This window comes from Pelobates fuscus, chromosome 12 (genome assembly GCF_036172605.1).
Source record: "Pelobates fuscus isolate aPelFus1 chromosome 12, aPelFus1.pri, whole genome shotgun sequence".
NCBI lineage: Eukaryota > Metazoa > Chordata > Amphibia > Anura > Pelobatidae > Pelobates > Pelobates fuscus.
The window spans coordinates 43,608,179-43,629,606 of NC_086328.1; positions in this window are offsets into that span (position 1 = coordinate 43,608,179).

The window sequence follows — 21,428 nt, forward strand, 5'->3', positions numbered from 1 at the left end:
ACACTGTGACTCCTACTCTGAAAATCAGGCATACTGGGTCTCAGTCCTCGCTTCGCTGCCTGGACTGACTCAGGGGTCCCGGTCTCCGGACCGCCACCGTGACAGTATGGCCATAGGCACTTGGAGTTCGTTTTATTAGCCACACCCATATGTTTCCAGCTTTCATTATGTGTCCAGCTTTCATTATGTGTCAGAGTTCCTGCAGGCAGCTGCTCAAAGCTTCTGCCCTTTCTTGCAGGTAAGTGCTATATATGTGTTCTGAATCTGTGGTTGTTTTAGTATACATTAGGCAGTGTAGGACCTGCCAGATATGGGGTACATTGGCGTTGTTGGCAGGCTTATGCAATGTATGATCATATAGTGTGACTAAATCCCCATGATTTTCATATGTAGTACTTAGTTATTTCTCCTCTTGTTTTTCCTGTGTTATCTTGTCTTGTTTTAGTTTGTATACCCAGTCCATGTACAGTCCTGTCATGCCCATGTTATGTTCATGTTTTCCTCATGTCTTGTGTATATGTTCTGGGTTTAGCTTACTATCCTTCTCTGGTTCTGGGTTCTACTAGTTCTGTCTTGTTTCCATGTTTGGTGTCTTGCCTTGCCTTGTTTCTAGTACTGGATACAATCTTGATGCAGAGCCTCCCTAGTAAGCTCCTGGGAGGTCTGCTTAATTTCCATGCTCCTAGTTCCTGTTATCCGCATAAGCTGCTGGTGCTCAACACCAGGGGGCGTGCGGTTACCCTGCACCAGACCCTGCTAATCCACCTCCACACTGTGACTCCTACTCTGAAAATCAGGCATACTGGGTCTCAGTCCTCGCTTCGCTGCCTGGACTGACTCAGGAGTCCCGGTCTCCGGACCGCCACCGTGACAGTAGCACAGTGAGGGAGTTTAAGCAAGTGTGGCATAGGCATATGGCTATCCTTGACTTACGATAAGGCTAGTGTATAATTAAAGTATTTAGAAAATTGGGCAAACTAGATGGGCCGAATGGTGTATATCTGCCATCACATTTAATGTCTCAAAATAACTGGTTCATGTAACCGGTGCGCCTTCATCTCAGTATGGGTGTTATCAATGCGGAGGACCAACAATTACAACAAAACTGGCATTGGGTTCACGATTTTATTAGAGACTGAGCCAGAACTAGGTAGACTTGCATGCTGAGGAGCCAAGGAGGCGAGGAGGGGCTTGAAAAATGTAAGTTGATCTCTGGGCTGCAAAGTATGCACAATCCCATATCACAGCAACAAATATACCTGCTCATTTATTGTACACTAAATAACTACTGAACTTCTACACAAAATATTAACACAAACGGTCTACTCTATTGTGATATTTACTGCACTTGCAATACCCTTTTTCTCTACTTTAGAAGAAAATTTCAAATTACAAATTTTTTAAAAACCCTCTTCACCTACTTTTCCTGTGTGTCAATTGTGCATTGTCAGAATTAATTGTCTTGGTTTATCTATTGTACAACGCTACATAATATGCTGGCACTATATACATAATTGTGCAATTGTAATTGTAATGCCTACAGTCACAATAAACACACATAATTGAATTATAGTTTGTGAAATTCATACGCCGTCTTCACAGGATGGGGCAAACTAAATTATTTTTGTGTAATTTACATGTAAAACACTCCAATGTTTTGTAACAGAAGATTAGCCAATATCTTTCAGCAGGGATGCCATTTATTCCATTCTCCCAAGCATATAACGTTAATACCAGAACAAATCAGATTTTTTTTTTTTTTCTACCAGTAAATTTATTGAGCCTGAGAAAAGCAAGAGTATATTTATCTACTTTGTATACATATCTAAATATATACCTGGATCAAAATCAAACTCATTATGTAACTGAGGGATAGGCAGGGCCGGCCAGTGCAAGAATTTCTGCCCCTCCTGGCAGATCCACTCATAAGATACCCTGACATTCTTTCAGTAGTTTATTCACTAAACACCAAACTGTAGCCAATTGAAAACCAGATCACATATGTTATATGTAAATATCAAAGCTGTGACTGGCTGTGAACTCTGCCAAGTTTGAGACATGTTTCTAATTGGTTACTTTGCTCAAACTTTTAGTTCGGTTTTCATTGAACTACAATTTGGTCATTAGTGAATAAAAAACAACTCAGTCTTCACGGTTTTTCTAATAATTATTCTCTACTTAATATTTCCAGTTTGTAATTTTCTTTTTACACTGTGCCCTGTGTGTTTTTTTTCTTCTCAAAATGGGTCAGTTCATTAGACAGAGGGTTGAAAATGAGGCAAAAATAGAGAAATTGGAAAAACTCTGTTTTTTATTCTAACTTTGCCTTGCTCTTTTGACTTAAGTTTTAAAATAGAGTTCTTAAATCACTGTTTGATGAAGAGACCCCTAAGTGTCCACCTGCTTGCTCTTTTTCTAAGCAAGATAGGCTGGTGAAAAAGGGAAAGGAGACATACTAGAGAGACTTCCGTTCATACACACAAACTGCCCAATACAAACACATGCAGCTTAATACATGGTTCATCATACACACACACTATCCCAGGCATAGGCAACCTTCGGCACTCCAGATGTTTTGGACTACACCTCCCATGATGCTTTGCCAGCATTATTGGTGTAAGAGCATTATGGGGGATGTAGTCCACAACATCTGGAGTGCCGAAGGTTGTCTACCCCTGCACTATTCAAAACATATGCACATACATACATACTGCCACATACATACACACACCCATGCACATATTGCATAGTACATGCACAAACAACGGCTGTCTCTCACAGCAGGCTTCACTCCCGTGTCCCTTACCTTCACAGGTAGGGGCTAGGGGCACTGAAAGCAGCCCCATTTCAGTCAGGGTGAAACCTCCTACCTGCATTCTGTCTCAACATGATCCCCAACTTCTGCTTTGCTTCTATGGTTACTTCCCCAAATACCTGTGCAAAGTAGAAGGAAGCCAGAGCAGGCAGACAAAGTACCCGTACGTTGCCTTCATTTTCTTAAGGAATTATCTTAAATGCACCTGGTTGCCAAGCAGGTGGTAGATGAGCAATATAAAAGATACTAGTGAGCCAGAGGGGAGCAGAGAGTGACCAAAAACCGAATCTCTGGAGGGGCACTGGAAGATTATTTAATTTCCCTGCAATAGATAGAAACAGATAAACAGACATATATAGAAGTATAAATACAAAGAAACTAGTCCTGCGCTCAAACTCCCATTACTCCTGGGCGGCAGCAATGACTATGATACACATCAGCCAAAATACATATAGTAAAAACCAAAGAAAAAAAGTTACTTGCGCTCTTTCCACATCCCTTGAGCTTCTGGCAAACATATCTCTAATGAGACAGAAAATGTACTATATGTATTTTGGCTGATGTGTATTATAGTCATTGCTGCTGTCTAGGAGTAATGGGAGTTTGAGCGCAGGACTAGTTTCTTTGTATTTGTATTCACTTTTGTATCACACAGCTAGGTGTCAATGCTGCTGCCCATCCCATGTGTTCCCTATTAAGGGTTAATAAGCATGTAGAGATGCATATAAAAAAATACCCCTTTCTGTCTCATTAGAGATATTTTTGCCAGAAGCTCAAGTAAGCAAGGCGAATGGTTAGAGTTAGGACCCACCTAAGAGGTCTGCCTTGACGTGGCAGGTGGGCATACCCTCTCATGGCCATTGGAGGCAACTAAAAACCTCCATTTGTTTAAAAATACCTAGGGATGTGGAAAGAGCGCAGGTAACTTTTTTTTCTTTGGTTTTTACTATATATAGAAGTATAGTTAGATGGTTATATTTATATTTATATCTCATTGCAGTGGAAATAAATTGTTATTTTGTTTACGTACAGGCATGCATTGGCAGACAGTCAGCCTCATTAACATACACACACACACATACTGACTGGCAATCTCACTGACCCTGATACATACACAGAAGCTCACACCACTAAAGGACACTGGGGGGGGGGGGGGCGGAGAGACCACAAAGGGACACTGGTGGGGGGGGGAGGACAGACCACTATGGGACACTGGGGGGGAGAAGACAGACAACTAAGAGACACTGTGGGGGAGAGGACAGCCCACTAAGGGGGGGGGGGGAGGAGGAGAGACCACTAAGGGACTCTGTGGGGGGGAGAGACCACTAAGGGAGGGGGGGGAGAGACCACTAAGGAACACTGGAGAGGGGAGGAGAGACCACTAAGGGAAAGATGAGGGTTGTGGGAGGAGAGACCACTAAGGGACACTGGGGGGGAGCGAGAGGAGGAGAGACCACTAAGGGACACTGTGGTGGGGCGGGAGAGACCACTAAGGGACACTGTGGGGGGGAGGAGAGACCACTAAGGGACACTGTGGGGAGGGAAAGGAGGCGAGACCACAAAGGGTCACTGAAGGGGAGGAAGAGTCCACTAAGGGACACTGGGGGAGGGAGGAGAACTCTAAGGGATGGGGGGGGAGCACAGATGGACAGGGGGCGGGGGAGAGCACAAAGGGATAGGAGGGGAGGGGAGATTAGTAAGGGACGGGAGAGCAGTGGAGAGCACTAAGGAACATGTGGGAAGGGGAGATCACTAAGGGATGGGAGAGCACTAAGGGATAGGATAGTACTAAGGGACAGGAGGGGAGAGCACTAAGGGCCAGGAGAGCACTAAGGGACAGGAGGGGAGGGGAGAGCACTGAGCGACAGGAGGGAATGGGAGAGCACTAAGGGACAGGAGGGAAGGGGACAACACTAAGGGACAGGAGGGGAGAGTACTAAAGGACAGGATTAGAGACCTCTAAGGGACAGGTGGAGAAGTGGAGTTGAGACCACTAAGGGATGGGGGAAGTTGAAGACATTAATGGACGGGGGAGTGTAAGACACACAGAAAGGCTGAGGAAGGGGTGAAAGAAGCACAGAAGGGCTGGTAGGGGAGACACAGACACACAGGGGGCTCAGAAGAGAGATACACAAAGTTGCTTGTGAGGGAGACACACAGAGGGACCTGGGGGTAAAAGAGACACGCCGAGGAGCTGGGAAGAGTAAGACACAAAGGGACTTGGGGGAGTAAGACATGGAAAGGGGTTGGGAGGATGTAGGAGCCATACAAAGACACATACGACACACACAGGGTTTATAAGAGATACACTAAAGAGGAGTGTAAGACACAAAACGTAAAGAAACAAAAACTATATTAACAGAATAAATATAATAATAAAAATAAAGAGCTACTCCCCTCTCAGTCCCTATCCTACCCCACAAACACTCTCGTTCACACTACACAATGCATCCTTACACATACACAGAAACACACATGCACAGAATGCATCCCTACTCACACACACTGAAACATACAATGCATCCATTACACACACACACAATGCAGCCCTTGCACAAACACAATGCATACCTCACAAACACACACACAATGCATCAGTTGAACATATTCACAGAAGCACACAATGCATCCCTTACACACACATACACACACACACACACACACGCACACTGCTTCTCTTAATGCATCTCTTACACACACTCAATGCACCCCTGACAGGCACACACACTGCATTACATTACATACACAGAAACACACCTTGCATCCCTTACACATACAAACACAGATTCACACAATGCATCTCACACACACACACTCCCTGTGAGCGCACTCATGGCTTGCAGGCATCAGGCTTCACGTGATCTGCATAAGGGGCCCCAAAAAATGCTTCCTGTTCGTTGTTTTTGTGAACACTGTCTCCAGAGAGCCTGTTTTAACACCAGACCAGTGTAGTCAGCCCATAATCCTCTTGTGCTCATCTGGTGGTAAGTAGGCAATCCAGTATATTATTAGTGGCACTAATCCCTAATTTACCTCACATTAAAGGGCCACTATAGTCACCAGAACCATCTACATCTTGATGTAGTGGTTTTGGTCTCTATAGCCTGTCCCTGCAGGCTTTTTAATGTAAACACACTGCCTTTTCAGAGAAAAGACACTTTCATATGGTTGGGGCATTGTGATGGGGGGGCACATTTTTCTTTGCCTAGGGCGGAAAAAATCATTGCACCGGCCCTGCATATACAAGTACCCAACATGTATACCTGTCTAAGGCATCTCAGGGGGAGCACTTCAATGGTGTTTCCCCTTTGCATACGCGAGTGACAATGCAATCTTGACATCAGGGTACTCCTGGCACCATAACCACCAACGTAAGCTGTAGTGGCTATAGTACTTTTGAGAGGGACGCTACAGGCATCAAGACCACTTCATCTCAATGTCATCCCCCCACCCCCTCCCCGCCCCACCCCACCCCACCCTATTTTAACCCTACAGAACAGCAATGTGATTTATTTTTGCAGGGCTTAAATGCCCCCCAAACAGCCAGTAGAGGCACTTATAATGAAAAACTCTGCTATTGTTCTAAAATGGTCTAAGAAGGAGCAGTCCTATACATGCTTCCATTTTTGTAAACCACTGTGATTATAAACCTCCATATGCAGATATACAGTGAAATGAACTAGTCAGTGAGTGTGAGCATCCCTCCTGAATTTTTTAAATAAAATGTTTTACTCACCTTATTTCCACTGGCACACTGGTCGCAGTCATCATTCCTTCACTGGCTGAGATCATCAATATTGATGATCACAGCCAATCCAATACTTCCATAGGGAAGCATTGGGGGATAGTGTGCATGCATGGCAATCATGGTACTTCACCATTCAGTATCTTCTCATAGAGATTAATTAACTCAATGCATCTCTACGGGCGGCTTTCAGCATCTCCAAGCAGAGCATGGAGACACTGAATATTGATCAAGCAATCGTTTTGCTGGAATGCAACCAGGAAGACCCTCTAGTGGCTATCTAGTGAGGCAAGGTTAAGTAGTAAACACTGCACTGTTTATAATGCTCAGACTGCCTGGGCACTACGCTACAGTGGTTCTAGTGCCTAGAGTGTCCCTTTAATCTACGAATAAGGTATAGATTAATCTAAATGCATATGGTGCTTAGGGCACCCTTTAGAGAGGAGAACTGCCCTTTCACAGTTTTGAATATTATGTTACTTATACAATATATATGTCAAGTGTGAAAAGTAAAATAATTAAATGTAAAAATCCCCACCTGTTTTCTACAGCTCACCATATCCATTTTAAAGCACTGTCAATCATAATCAACTTTGTCCTTTGTACTCTATAGTCCGCATGGAAAAAGCATACAGAGAATTTCAGCAATGAAACAGTGTTTTTAATATGTACCCCCTTTATTTTGCCTTTTGTCAACTGGATCACTGCCAAATTTATAATTTAAGACAAAGCAGACAAAACACCTCATGGTGACAGTAACAGTTCTCTTTTAAGATTGCCTATTCCATATTTTATTTAAGAGAAAGTAGACACGACTAAACCATTTGGTCCTAGAATGGTCTCAGCCAGGGAAGATTTTTTAATAAGTATCTGTATAAAAAATAGACATCTGCAGTTTTTATGAAGAATTCTTAATGAGGCTGAATAAAATAGTTTGTTACAGTGTATCTTTCATTTGTAAAACAAAAGCCAAGTCTTTTGTGACTCGACATTAACACTTGTGTTTCTTGCTTAACTGTTGATATTTTTTTTATAAATGGGCTGAATAAAGGGGTTTAGGTAAAAAAACAGATGGCTGCAATTGACTGATGAACAGCATCCAGCTTGGGAAACGAAGTGCATCTTGTGTGGCACTTTCTAAGCCCTCTTTGTGTATCAGATGCAATTACAAAAACTGTGATAGAAAAATGTTTTGTTCAGTGTCAACACATTTTTTTTAATCTCATTTGAGCTCTGTGGCTTGCATGAGAAAGCAGACAGGGCAATTTTATTATTGAGAGAAATGGTTACGAATATGATTGAAATGAAAAAAAAAAACCTTAAATATATAGGAATTAAAAAAATAATACATGCATACATATACATATTTATTTTATTATTATTTTTACATGTATTATGTATTTTCTGGGACCCTATAAAATGCCAGAATTAGACAGAATTTTTCAATTGAGAAAACTAATGAGACTATACACCAACTAGTGTATTTTACAGCCAACTCAAATAATTTACTTCTAAATGGGGAAGTTGACCAAAAAATATACAGGTCATTTGACTATTTTGATAAAAATCATAATTAACTATTCCCACCACCAATATAGAAATACCTAACTGTTGTTTGGTGATTGATAACAGATTCCCCGAGTGGCCTTCCCACCAGGTTTTCCTGTACACAATCTAATAAGCAAAATATATATAAGGACACAGCTGTTCACCCACGACTATTTTAAGCTGTAACTTCCAAAATATATCATGCCTACCTATTTTAAATGCAAATAAATGATTAAAAGAAAAACTAAAAATTGCACTGTCACAGTCTGGGGACTTTGCAAATTTGTTGACATGATGGGGCCGGTGGTTGTTCAGGTGAGATTACTTACCTGAACCTGTCCCTCGTGGGCACTGCCATCTTGGTCACTCTGCTCCTCTTCAATTCCTGGATTGCTAGAAGCCGTCGTCACTGCTGTACTCTTGCAGATGCACGAGAGTAAAGCATTGAGGTCTAGGGGGAATCCCGAAAGTCGGTGGGATCTTCCATAAACAGAGTCAATTTCCTTCAACCGTCACTTAGGCTCCGCCTTGTGTCAAGAAAAGTCAAGCGGAAGAGAAATACTGAGACAAAGTATTCTGTACTTTGTCTCAGTAAATCTCTTAACTGGGTTGTAATTTCAATGAAATTCTATCACAGTCATAATGAGTATTTCATAAAGATCTATATCTATATATATATATCTATATAAAATATATTTTTCAAGGGGAGGTGACAGTACCGCTTCAAAATTTTCTCTTACCGTCATCATCGTTATAGGTCAAATAAAGCTTTCAACAGTGAGACAAAAGACAATTAGCAGCAGGATTTATGGCAGTGTGTGTTAAAACTATAGATGAAAGAATATATTGATAGATCAGCTTAACCCCTTAAGGACACATGACATGTGTGACATGTCATGATTCCCTTTAATTCCAGAAGTTTGGTCTGTAAGGGGTTAAAGGTAATCTGCAGGCCCCAAAACCATTGTAGCCGTGGTCATGGTGCCAGGAGTGCCCCGGTGCCTCTCACATTAAGTAGCCAAACTGTTTTAGCACAAGGACTTCCAGTCATCAGCGCAGTACAAAGACTAGCTTATCTAAAACTGAGCTCTTTGTCTCAGAGTGCTCAGATACTCTCAGCCAATGAACGCCATACTCCGCAGCCTTGATAACCAGATTATCCTAAAGGAGAATACCAGCTGAAGAAGGAGGAGCAGGCTGTAGTGGTTATGAGGTTTGAAATATCTCTTTAAACTAATCTTCAATATATTCTGTCGTCTATGGTTTTTAACACACACAGTCCTCTTTAATAATCCACCTTAAAGGGATACTAAGGTGCTAGGAATATAAAGCTGCACCCCTGGCACTATTGCTCCCCTAAATAGAGATAAATACAAAAGGAATATAGTGTAATAAAGTTTTACAAAAATGACATTGCGCAATATGAAATGCACTCACAGGATCTTGGACAGTTCAGGCATATATGGTGCCTCCCCTGATGGTATGGGGGGGCTGGGGGAGTTCCCCTGGACACTTCCCTGGATATTTCCACCAAAAAGCAGGACTCCGGGTGAAGGTATGAAAAAGCGGCTTTAATTTTCAATAAAATATATAAAATAAATACAATAAAGGTCCTACGCGTTTCGTCCCTTCTATAAAGTATGGGACTTCCTCAGGGACCAACAATTTTAAAAATTACAATTCATGCAGTACAAAAAAGCAGCCTAACCACCCTCCACCCACAAGTCCTTTAAATAGGGCTCCAATCAACACATACCTTTTCAATGTCTATACATTTCAAACCCGTGAAAGAAAATTGGGAACAGTGATTACAGTGTACTGGGATAGAATGTGTGGCCAAGTTCTTTTTGTGCGACTTTTGGAGCATATAAATAATATAAAAAAGAACTTGGCCACACATTCTATCCCAGTACACTGTAATCACTGTTCCCAATTTTCTTTCACGGGTTTGAAATGTATAGGCATTGAAAAGGTATGTGTTGATTGGAGAGGGGGGGATAGAGTAAAAAAGTTATCCCAGAGAGAGACCTACTGGATCCACAGGCTACAAACACTGGAGCCTGGTGGTTTAAACGTGGATGTGGATCTAGTGTGTTTTTTATAAATACATATCACTATTAGTTATAGTCACTATAGAATATATGAAATAGGGATGGGATTAAAATCAAGCACTGATTGCCATAGGATAAATTAGGTTTATTAATAATAACACAAAACATTTAAAAAAATATCTCTTTTTTTTATCAGAAGGAGAAAACAAAATGATAAATCACATATTAGAGGTATTATTAGATATGTAAATAATATCACAAAAATAGGATATTAGAAGTAATGGTAGATATATAAATGAATATCATAAAATTATAAGATAAGAAATAAGTTCAGATTAGATACACTTCACTAATTATTGGTATAAATATAATGGGAAAATTTATTGTAACACTGAACACTGTACAGATGATTTAAGGTTAATAAATGTATATATTATATGGTGATATACTATTTGGGTCAAATTACAGACCTTTTATGTGTATTTTTTTGTGGCTAGATTTCCTCCAATATAGGTGGAACGCAAAAAAAACGAAGGTGGAACGCATAGCACTTCCGGTTTCCGGAATGCACGAAAACGCCGAAATCAATCGCAAAACAACAATGAAGATCAGCTGTGAATATTGGAGAATGTGATTTCCAACAGATGATACTCATCTACACAGGACCAATGAGGAAGGACAGAGAAGCACATGTGATTAAAAATTAACTTTAGGGATTAGCCCTATTTAAAGGACTTGTGGGTGGAGGGTGGTTAGGCTGCTTTTTTGTACTGCATGAATTGTAATTTTTAAAATTGTTGGTCCCTGAGGAAGTCCCATACTTTATAGAAGGGACGAAACGCGTAGGACCTTTATTGTATTTATTTTATATATTTTATTGAAAATTAAAGCCGCTTTTTCATACCTTCACCCGGAGTCCTGCTTTTTGGTGGAAATATCCAGGGAAGTGTCCATGGGAACTCCCCCAGACCCCCATACCATCAGGGGAGGCACCATATTTGCCTGAACTGTCCAAGATCCAGTGAGTGCATTTCATATTGCGCAATGTCATTTTTGTAAAACTTTATTACACTATATTCCTTTTGTATTTATCTCTATTTAGGCTACCAGCCGGTTCCCTCGTTGTGTTTTGTATATATTTGTATTGAAGTTGATTGCTAGCTGGGAGCGATCTGAGGGAGGCTGTATTTCACCTACCACTGATAAGTATCATTGTATATAAGTGTGTGTATAAGGTGCATTTCTTTGTTGTATTGGTTTACAATTGCTCCCCTGCCTCCTTCCTCCCTTGTGTCCCCCATCCTCTGTAAATAAATGGTTAAAAACCCGTTATTTACTTAACTTTTCACAGCGCTGATGTCCCTCAGACCTGGGTTGATGCTTCGCCCCCTCATCTTGTGACAAGGGGGGGTCTAATGCGCATGCGTGGCGAATGCAGCACTAAGTGCAAAAGGGACATTGCACCCAGACCACTTCAATTAGCTGTGTCCGTTTAATACCACTACAGCAACATTGGCATTCATTCTGTCAATCCAAAATATTCTTGGACTGGGATTTTTTTAACACAGACATCACATAATGATTAAAGGGGCATTGTAGGCATTGCAACTGCTTCATTCCAACGAAGTGGCTACAGTGTCTGGAGTCCCCTGGTGCTATCCTTCCATACAATGTTGTTAATGTTTTAATGCTAAACAATGGTTCCCAGCAGCTCACCCGATCCTGTCCTGCTTGGACTTATAAGGAAGAATTAGGCTGAGCAGAAATTGTCAGCTGTGATTGGCTGAGAGTGTCAGCTGACTGTTTTCCACTTACTACAGTGCCCATTTAGGTATGAAGTAGTATGGTTAAAAAGAAATGTGTGATCTTTGAGTTAGTCACAAGCCAAAGACCCCTCCCTCATTCAGTGTTAAACTGCTCGAAAACATTGAATGGAAGGGCAGTGCCAGGGCACTCCAGGCACTATAGCCAATTCTATGAGATAAAATGTAGATAGTGCCTACAGTGTCCCTTTAACTCATCTGAAGTTATGGATTTGTGTTCATGTTAGTGAATGCTAAAGTACAAAGGAGCATGACATGTCAGAGTATGTAATTGTGGATAACAACAACTACCAATAGGATTCCTAAATAGTAACTAATAGGCATGGTAGTTATGGTGGGAGAAAAATATTTGCATCACACATATTGTCCCTGTGCTCTTTAATTATAAAGCATTAAGCTTTATTAAAGATTTTAGACCAGTCTCAATATCTGGCGTTTTTCTTCAATAGCTGTCAGAAAGCAAATTCAGTCACTTACAGGAAAAAGTTGAGTTAAAACCATTTCGGGGCATTGCCTTAAAATGAATATGTAACAGGAAAAAATACAAAAAAGAGAATATTTGAGGTTGATAATGTTGCAAAAGTATCCAATACAGAGCATGGGTAAGCAGAAAAAAAAACTACCAATAAATGAGGTGCTGCTCACCTGGACCAGATTTCAAGCTCTTCAACAGTCATTCTTCAAAAAACGTCTACTGGATCCCATGTAATAAATATTGAATGGAGCTTGGAGTGGAGTTGATCTGTCACACTGGAATCTTAATGGAAACAAGTGGACACTTCCTCCACTTGTAAAGCTGCAAAGAGAAGGAAAATAACAAGGGATTTATTCAGCGTAATTCATTGATCCAACATTTGTGTTTTCTAGCTCTACCTGAACTAAGAGGTTTCAAGTGGATTCATAGTTCATGGGAAATATTGTGTTTCATGTTCTAAGAGAATGTTTGTAAGGTTTTTTTTTTTTTTTTTAAAGAACAATGTCGTACAAAGAGATTTCTCTGAGCAACAGATATTTTGTTTCTTGGGAAAAAGAAATTATATTGTACAGATTGTTTTGCAGTGTGTTTAACTGTATAGTGTTTAACTTCATAGAGTCTTGATTGTTAGAGAATAATAAACTCCTACCGTCATTGATAAATAAGGAAAAACATGATTTATTTCATTTTTCATTCGATTTACGTTTCTTGTTCTGTGTCAGTATACTCCTTGTTTAATTCCCGGGCACCCATGTATTAAGAGAGCAGTGATGGGTTATGTATGAAGTATGATCTTCCGACTGAACGCACATGTCTAAACTCTTGGGACGTACGGTGGGGAAAATTATTAATTGTTAAAGGAACACTATAGGGTCAGGAACACAAACATGTGTTCCTGACCCTAAAGTGATAAAACCACCATTTACTAACCTTTTATTTGGAAAATGTATTGTTTACATTGCCCCCTAGAGATAACTCTTGCGGCCACACCTCAGATGACCACTGGAGGTTCTTTCTGGGGCAGCGCTGCACTGAATTTTCCTCATAGAGTTGAACTGATTCAATGCATCTCAATGAGGAGGTGCTAATTGGCCAAAACTGTGTTTGGCCCCGCCCCAATCCGCCTCCTTGGTTACATCATCAGAATTTACGAATTTTTGACAATCCAATGCTTTCCCATAGGGAAATTGGATTGGCTGACATCTGCAAGGAGATGGGATGGGGCGTGGCCAAACACCGTTTTGGCCAATCAGCACCTCCTCATGAGATGCATTGAATCAATGCAACTCTATGAGGAAAATTCAGTGCAGCGCTACCCAGAAAGAACCTCCACCAGTGATTATCTCTAGGGGGCAATGAAAACAATACATTTTCTCTGAAAAGGCATGAAAATGCCTGAAGGAAATGATTATACTCACCAGAGAAAATACATTAAGCTGTAGTTGTTCTGGTGACTATAGTGTCCCTTTAAGATTGAGAGCAGTGCCAAAATGCACAGACCCTTCTCATTTGTGATTAAAACCAGTATTGATTACTATTACTACATATATTAATAAAATAAACTAATTTTACCCTTAAAAAACAGATTGTTCCCAGTCGTGCTTTTGAGTACAAGCTTCAGAAATTTTCCAGTTCTATCCCCAAAGAAATATATGTGAAAACAGTAAAAAAAATTTAAAAAAATTGAAAAGTACAAAACTAAGATCAGTTTAAAAACTGAGAGGAAAAAGGTTACAATTACTTGTTCTACATAGAAATGTTTAATAAATCTGAAAGTCACAAAGAGCAAATTAGAGGTCAAATATGTTAACCCTGCTTGCTGTAGTGGTTATGGTGTGAGGGGTGCTCTGGCATCCTCTCAGTGTAGTGAAATTGCTTGAGAATGGTTTGACAACTTACGGAGGATTCACCAGTCACCTACGTCCCTGTGCAGCTCAGAAACCCCAGCCAATGAGCTAAGCTCGGGTGCATTTAGCTGATGGTCTCAGCCAATGAGCTGGCACTGCACATCCTTTTGGAGCTTCCAGCTCCTGAGAAGATCGCAGATAGTAATAGACCTTGGAAAGTCGTCAAACTGTGCTCCAGTGAACTGTAGTGGTTAGGGTGCTTGGAGTGTTCCTTTAAAAGTTTTTTTGAAGCCACTGATGCAAATATATTGAGGCAAATATACTGTATATAATAAATGCCTACAACCCACTTAACTGTTGTTGATGGCAGACATGCACAAAAACTAGCTAATTATTTTAGCTTAATAAACAAACCATCCTGTTATGGAAATACGTTCTGTTCTTCATTACTTATATTTTACTGCTTGATGAATTTAATTATATTGGGAGAATATTGCAGCATTCAGCTCGACTTCAGAATGGACAGGACATACAGTCATAACTGCACACATGAATGCCCTGTCTAACAGTATCTCGTGCATAAACTTTATATTCTGTTTTATATAATACAATAAACTCAAAGCACTATTCTCTTTCTCTGGGGATAATTCTGCCAGATAATTCCTCTATTGAATAATGTTTAATTTTCTGATGATGCCATTAACTTTCTGAACATACACTTTTTAAACTCAGCATTTGTTTGATTACAGCAAAAGTAAAGCTTACTGATCTGAATCTAATATACCCTGCCTGCCTATTTGTTGGATATTCAATGAGTGAAGAATTAAAGAGTCAGCAGAGCTTGGTCGGAACGCGTGTGTGGATCAGTGTGTCATGCACTAATATTATTGTAATGTGTGCGGACGTATGCATATCTGCTTCAGGGCACTGATCTAATGTTTGCGAGGGGATTTAAACAAAGAACACAATTAAAAATTAGCTGGCTTGGGCAATAGGGAGGAAGGGATTTTTGACCCAGTTGGTTAAAGGTCATTAATGCTTTATGAAAAGGGCTTTCACGTAAAATAAACATGGTGTAAAATTCAAACATATATGTAAAACCTACAAAGCTTTTGTCTGTTTCAGTTTAATGTTGCAGGAATCCCTGAATTGAACATAAGGCACTTATTTAAGGATAGGTTGACTACTCTGGACCTGGGGTGGAGGGGCCGAATGACGGTGTGCCACACTTGAAGCCTTGTAGGACCGATGGTGTCCATGCTGCAGGAAAAATGGTGATTTAATTCTCTGGCTGCAATAGTTGGCAGTGATTAATAGAAATCACACAAGTAGATTAATTTGTGCAATGCAGCACTGATATAGCTGCTATGTGGGAGCAGTGGTGGCAAAGTACGTCTCTCTCTCCAATGCCCGATCACTCCTGTCCTTCGCAGCGCACATTACATAAAACAAAGCTGCAGTGGTTATGATGCCAGGAGAACACAGGCAAGATCCCCAGTAAGGGGACAAACCGCTTATTAACATTGTGCCTTCATTACTGGGTCCTCACTTAGCTTTGCGGCTCCGTGCTGCTGTGATGATGTGATGATGCGCTTAGGCTTCTGCAGAGCTGCAGTAGACAACAACTGATGCAGTCGCCATTGATTGGCTGAGAGCATCAACTGACTGTTTTCAGCCAATGACAAGCACACTGTCCAACACAAAGCCGCACAGACTAAGATTGGCATTAGCCACCCCATAACTCTAGTTCAGGGCTGCCAAGGGGTTAAATTTGGTATGTGCAACACTGCACACCAAGACTCCTGTCACCATCATCACTTAAAATCACTGTGAGTTTCCCTTTAATTATAATATATCTATAAAACAAAGAATAGTCACTAACCAGAAAATATACAGGTTAAAAAATGCATATAGCAGTCGTATGCTATTCAGATATTTGTCAACTCAATTATGAACGGAGTACAGATGTCCACCCGTAAGTCATGGGATGGGTGATTAGTTGATATACAAAGTTGACAGCATTATCTTTACTGGCTTTTATAGTACAGTATAAATATATGATAGGATCTGTTGAACAGCAAATATAATACATTTCTGGATTTGCCTTGAAAGTTAATGGTAAACAATACATTAGTAGGCCTCCAGAGCAGCTTAGTCCATATCAGGGGTAGGCAACCTTTTTGTAGTACTGTGCCAAAATTAAATCTTTAAGTCCCTTGGTGTGCCTGTCCTATTTTTTTAAATTGAGGTATGAATGTTGCTGTATTGTGCTTGTGTTATTTATGAGTGCTGTATGTATTTGCTTTGTAGCATTTTATGTGTGCGTATCTGGGCTATTATAGTGTATATATTTATGAGTAATTTGTGGTATTGTGTATGATAACTATGAATGTGGGATGTGTATGGTAGCTGTGGAATTGTGTGTTTGGATAATATGTCACATTGTGTATTTGGTGTGTTTATGTGTGGGGCTGCTTGTGGGGTTGTGTGTGTGTATGTGGATTGTCTGTGGTGTGTCTGTGGGGACTGTGTGTGTGTGTGTTTGTATGCAGTTAGTTGGTATTATTTGTATGAGGGGGAGGCTTATTCTGCAGCTCTGTGCATACCTAGCAGTGTGGGTGGCTTGTCTGGGGCCCAGTGGGGACCGGACTGGCCAGGTATAGGTCATGGGCAGAAGCTGGAATAGCTGATGCGGGCAGCTCTACTCCAGTGTGGTTTCCGGTTCACAATTTGCTGGGAGGAAGTTATCTGAGACCATTCCTCTAAGTGCTGTGATGCATAAATTGAGTATTGTCCCTCACCACCTTTTTGGACTAACAGATCTGAAGTTCCACTGGGACTCCTGATTGGCTAGAGACTGTTTAGCTTTAGAATTCTTGAGTGCCATGCCATAGGTTGCCTACCCCTGGTCTATATTATTGTCAGTCACTCTGAGGAGTGCTTGGGTGTGTGGATTAAGGGAGAGTTTAGCAAATTTTTGTATAAGATTACTTAAGAATGTAAGAATGGGGGGCGGGGCCTGACAGCCAAGATGGCCAGACGTGTCTTAGCTCAACTCCTGCAAAACATGGCTGAATATCATCGATTCTTGCCTATTATGCCCCAAAAATGACTTGGCATGAACATCTATGCAGCCTGCCGCTCCAACACAGATTCCAAAAGTCTGGCCGCGAGGTCTAGCAGGATTGACGACCTGCAGGTTGGGGGAGGCGGCCATTCTCCCGACCCGGGACGCCCAATGACAAGCGACAAACTGGATGCCCCGTCGCCCCGTCGCCCCCTCTCTGGACCGGTGGGGGATATCCCGGTCCCCCCTGAGGAAAGCCACCTCCCAGCAACTACAAAGTCTTATACCCGGGGACCACATGGCAAGCACAAGATGGCCGCCAAGCTTCAGCCTCCACATACCACAGAAGGAGCAGACATCCAGACCTGGCGGGAAGATTTTAAAGCCCGGTTCGAATGCTTATGCCAGGCGTTCTGGCACCGCATCAATAGCCGAAACCCACACGGGTCGCTGACCCATTGAGAGGGTATGCCGGACTGCGATTTCTGCACTGAGCAGGGGGCTCACCCGGTGGCACAATAAGCCGCCCAGGTACCCGGAAGGTTCCCCGACGTGTGGAGTGCCCTCAGGCCCGTGACCCTGCCAAACGGAAAAGGAAGGTCCCTGGACATGCAGCATGGGCTCCCCTTAAGTCCTGGGCTTAGGAGGGTGGAAAGCCCATGCGCAGCTCACCTACTGCGGTCTGCATACAGGGAGCCGGGCTCAACACACAGCCTCTCCTGAGGAAGAACAACGCTACCCTGCTGAACATGAAGCCTGACAATTCGATGGCCCACCTGTGGCATAGGATGAAGGGTTACCCTGTAATTTATGCCTGTTCTCCTGCAGAGACACTTAATCTTACTGTTTTCAGTATCAGTTCTCACGGTGCGCTCAGTACCCAGTGGTCACAAAGCGGACATAACATTAATTACAGCTTACTACAGTTTATAGTCAACGCAAGATTACTCACATCATTATAACAAGTCGTGCTACTAGTTTGCCTATCCTGTTCATCCCATTGTTCAATGATGTAAACCAGCTACCATATATGTGAAACTCATGATTGCTAGTATTATTTTTACTTAACCATATACTCTCGCAGGTCCTATGTTCAGACCTCTAGTTTAGCCTGTGCATTAAAACCATAAAAAATGTGCAATTTTCTCACATGCTATGACACCATATCTAGATGTATGATAAAAATGCTTGTTACTGCCGTCGTAGCATGAAAAGCTTGTATGTTAATCTATGCACTATGAAGATAAAGAACAAAAAAATAAAAAAATAAAAGAATGTAAGAATGTTCATTGTTTTTACCATATAAACTAAATACATCAGAAACTGACAGTTTTGTATTCCTAACACTATATATAATGCCCCTCTGCTGCTGCAGTGCCCTGGCAGCAAATGAAGGGTTACTAGTCCTTTTTCACTTATTTAATTTCTGAGTCGATGTACCTTGGTGTTGCAACGTGCTCCCCCACCGATGTCACAGCAATCCGGAAACCTAATGCACATGCACATTGAATCAATGCTTTCCTATGGGGGTTTTGAAGACACTGAACATCCTCATACAAAGCGTGAGGACATCCAGCGATTTAAGGATTACAACTCTGTGAAACACCAGGAAGTGCCTCTAGAGGCTGTCTGGTAGACGGCCGCTAGAGGAGGAGTTAACCTTGCAATATAATTACTGATTATTGAAGTTTCTCAGAAACCGCAAAGATTAACAATGCAGAGTTAAGGGAGACGAATTGGTCTGGATGCCTTTAGTGCCCCTTAAAGGTTTTGACAGGGAGTACAGACACCCATATCAGTACCCAATTATTATTGCATTAATGTTTTCTTTTGACTTTATGGGTCAAAGGGAAACAAAGTTCACTCAATAGAGTAAGGGGTGGTGTTTGAGATTTGGCTTCAACTTGCACTCAGAGTAGATACTGATAGATAAGACAAAATAAAACGACAGACTGCTAATGCTAGTGAAACATCTGCATAAAACGTACTAGAAATATACACGAATGCCTATTTAACTATTCTGCTTGGAAACTCTGAAATGAATTGTATTCATTTTTCCATTACCGATTTATTTATAGCTGGAATTGAAAAATAAAGGTTGCTGTAGTGTGGCAAAGGAATCTGGCATAATACTTGTCAATGAGCCCATAAATGCCAATTAGGTCAGCATATGCCCATACTGACAGTTTTTTTAGATTCATTATATAAATAGATCGCTTTGATTTTCTCAAGCACAATTTGCTTCTAGAATAATTTTTTCATTCACATGAATGAATAGGGTATGGGCAAGGTCATGCAGAAAATTTACCAAATTAGATTATGACATACTCATTGGCACTGCCAATGTTGAAATGGGATATATTCTTGTCAACTACTGCATGTTTCTTATCTATGAAAAGAAAGGCTTGACACATTTGAAAGCATTACTGTATTCTGATTGGCTACCTGGTGCTTACAGCCAATCAAAATATAGCTACAAATAAACTCACCAGAAAATATAGAATGTTAGAACAAATTAATGGAAACTGGATTAATTAAAAATGTAACGTATTAAAAGTATTACTAGCTTTGCTACTAAATACATCTGACACTGTAATATACAAAATTCTGCATAAATACATTTCAGATTATGTATGAAAAAAGAAAAAAAATCTAAGTAGTGTCTTTTCTATCCTAAATTTGCTAGAAAAATGAAAATTATTCAACATTGTCATAATTTATTTTTTGCCCTTTAATTATGTATTTAAATGCAGTATTTTAGAGGGGTACTAAGCAACAAAACTAGTACACCTCAATGTTTACATTTAGCTGAGAACTTGACTCTAGTGCAGCCTTTCCCAAACTCCGGCCCTCCAGATGTTGCTGAACTACAACTCCCATGATTCTCCGCCGATCTATTTAATTCATAGAATCATGGGAGTTGTAGTTCAGCAGCATCCGGAGGGCCGGAGTTTGGGGAAGCCTGCTCTAGCGGCTGTCAAAAAGACAGCTACTAGAGGCTCCTCTTTCTGAAGAACTGATGTTTTAAGGTCTGCGTTCTGTGATGTCATCATACACAAAATGATGATACCAAACATGACTAATGCTTCTCATAGAGAAGCAGTGGATTCAGTGCTCGCCCATGAGAAGTACCGGATTGGCAGATTACAGCTATTGCTTTACCCTTGCTATAGATTCTGCACCTGATTGGATCTTCAAGCATGATTATGTTATTATTATGTTATTATGAATAGTTTGGGATGTGGCAAGAAGTCTGTTTTGCACTGGACTACAGGTATGTGTTTTTGTCCTAAATCTAAAACTAGTAAGGGACACATGAACTTAAAGGGACACTCTGCTGCCCATATAAAAAAAAAATAAAAAATAAAAAAATATTTAGTAGTTATATCTTCAATGAAAACATGCATGCATTTAATTATGATTTGTTTCATTGGGGGTATATATAAAAACTTGCAAAATCTGTTATTTACTTGTATGCTGCCTTTACCAGCCCTCACTTTCGAACCCAGCACAGACTTTTTTGCCCTTTTACCAACTTCCCAATGCAGCTCAATAATAAGTCCTTGCAAAACAGGTGTTCTGGGCGATTGCCTGTCTCTTGAGTTTGGCTCCACTAAGCTAAACAAACCAGAAAGTAACAGGACTGATTGGCTGATTGACAGCCAGGGCAGCCAGGGGTGGAATAAGGTTTATTTCTATTGAAATTTGCACTTTTTGCAAAATTAAGATGAAGTGCTTAAGACTTCTGGATTGTCCCTTTACAAATATATGCATTTATTTTTAAAGTTAGAATGTTCCTTTAAGTCTGTCATTTATACCACGTACACTTTGCGTGATAAATTCCTCTTAATAATCAATTTGGATTTGTTATTTCAAGCTGCAGCTTTTTTTATGAAAATGTAAGGTTATTTTCACATTCATAATAAGATTTTATTTTCATTCACCTCCCAATGCTTCCGTTGTTAAAATAATAATGAGCCCACTCATATTAACTCACACAAAGAGAAGTTATTACAGCGTGGATTCTGAACACTTATTAAATCAATCAACCATACGA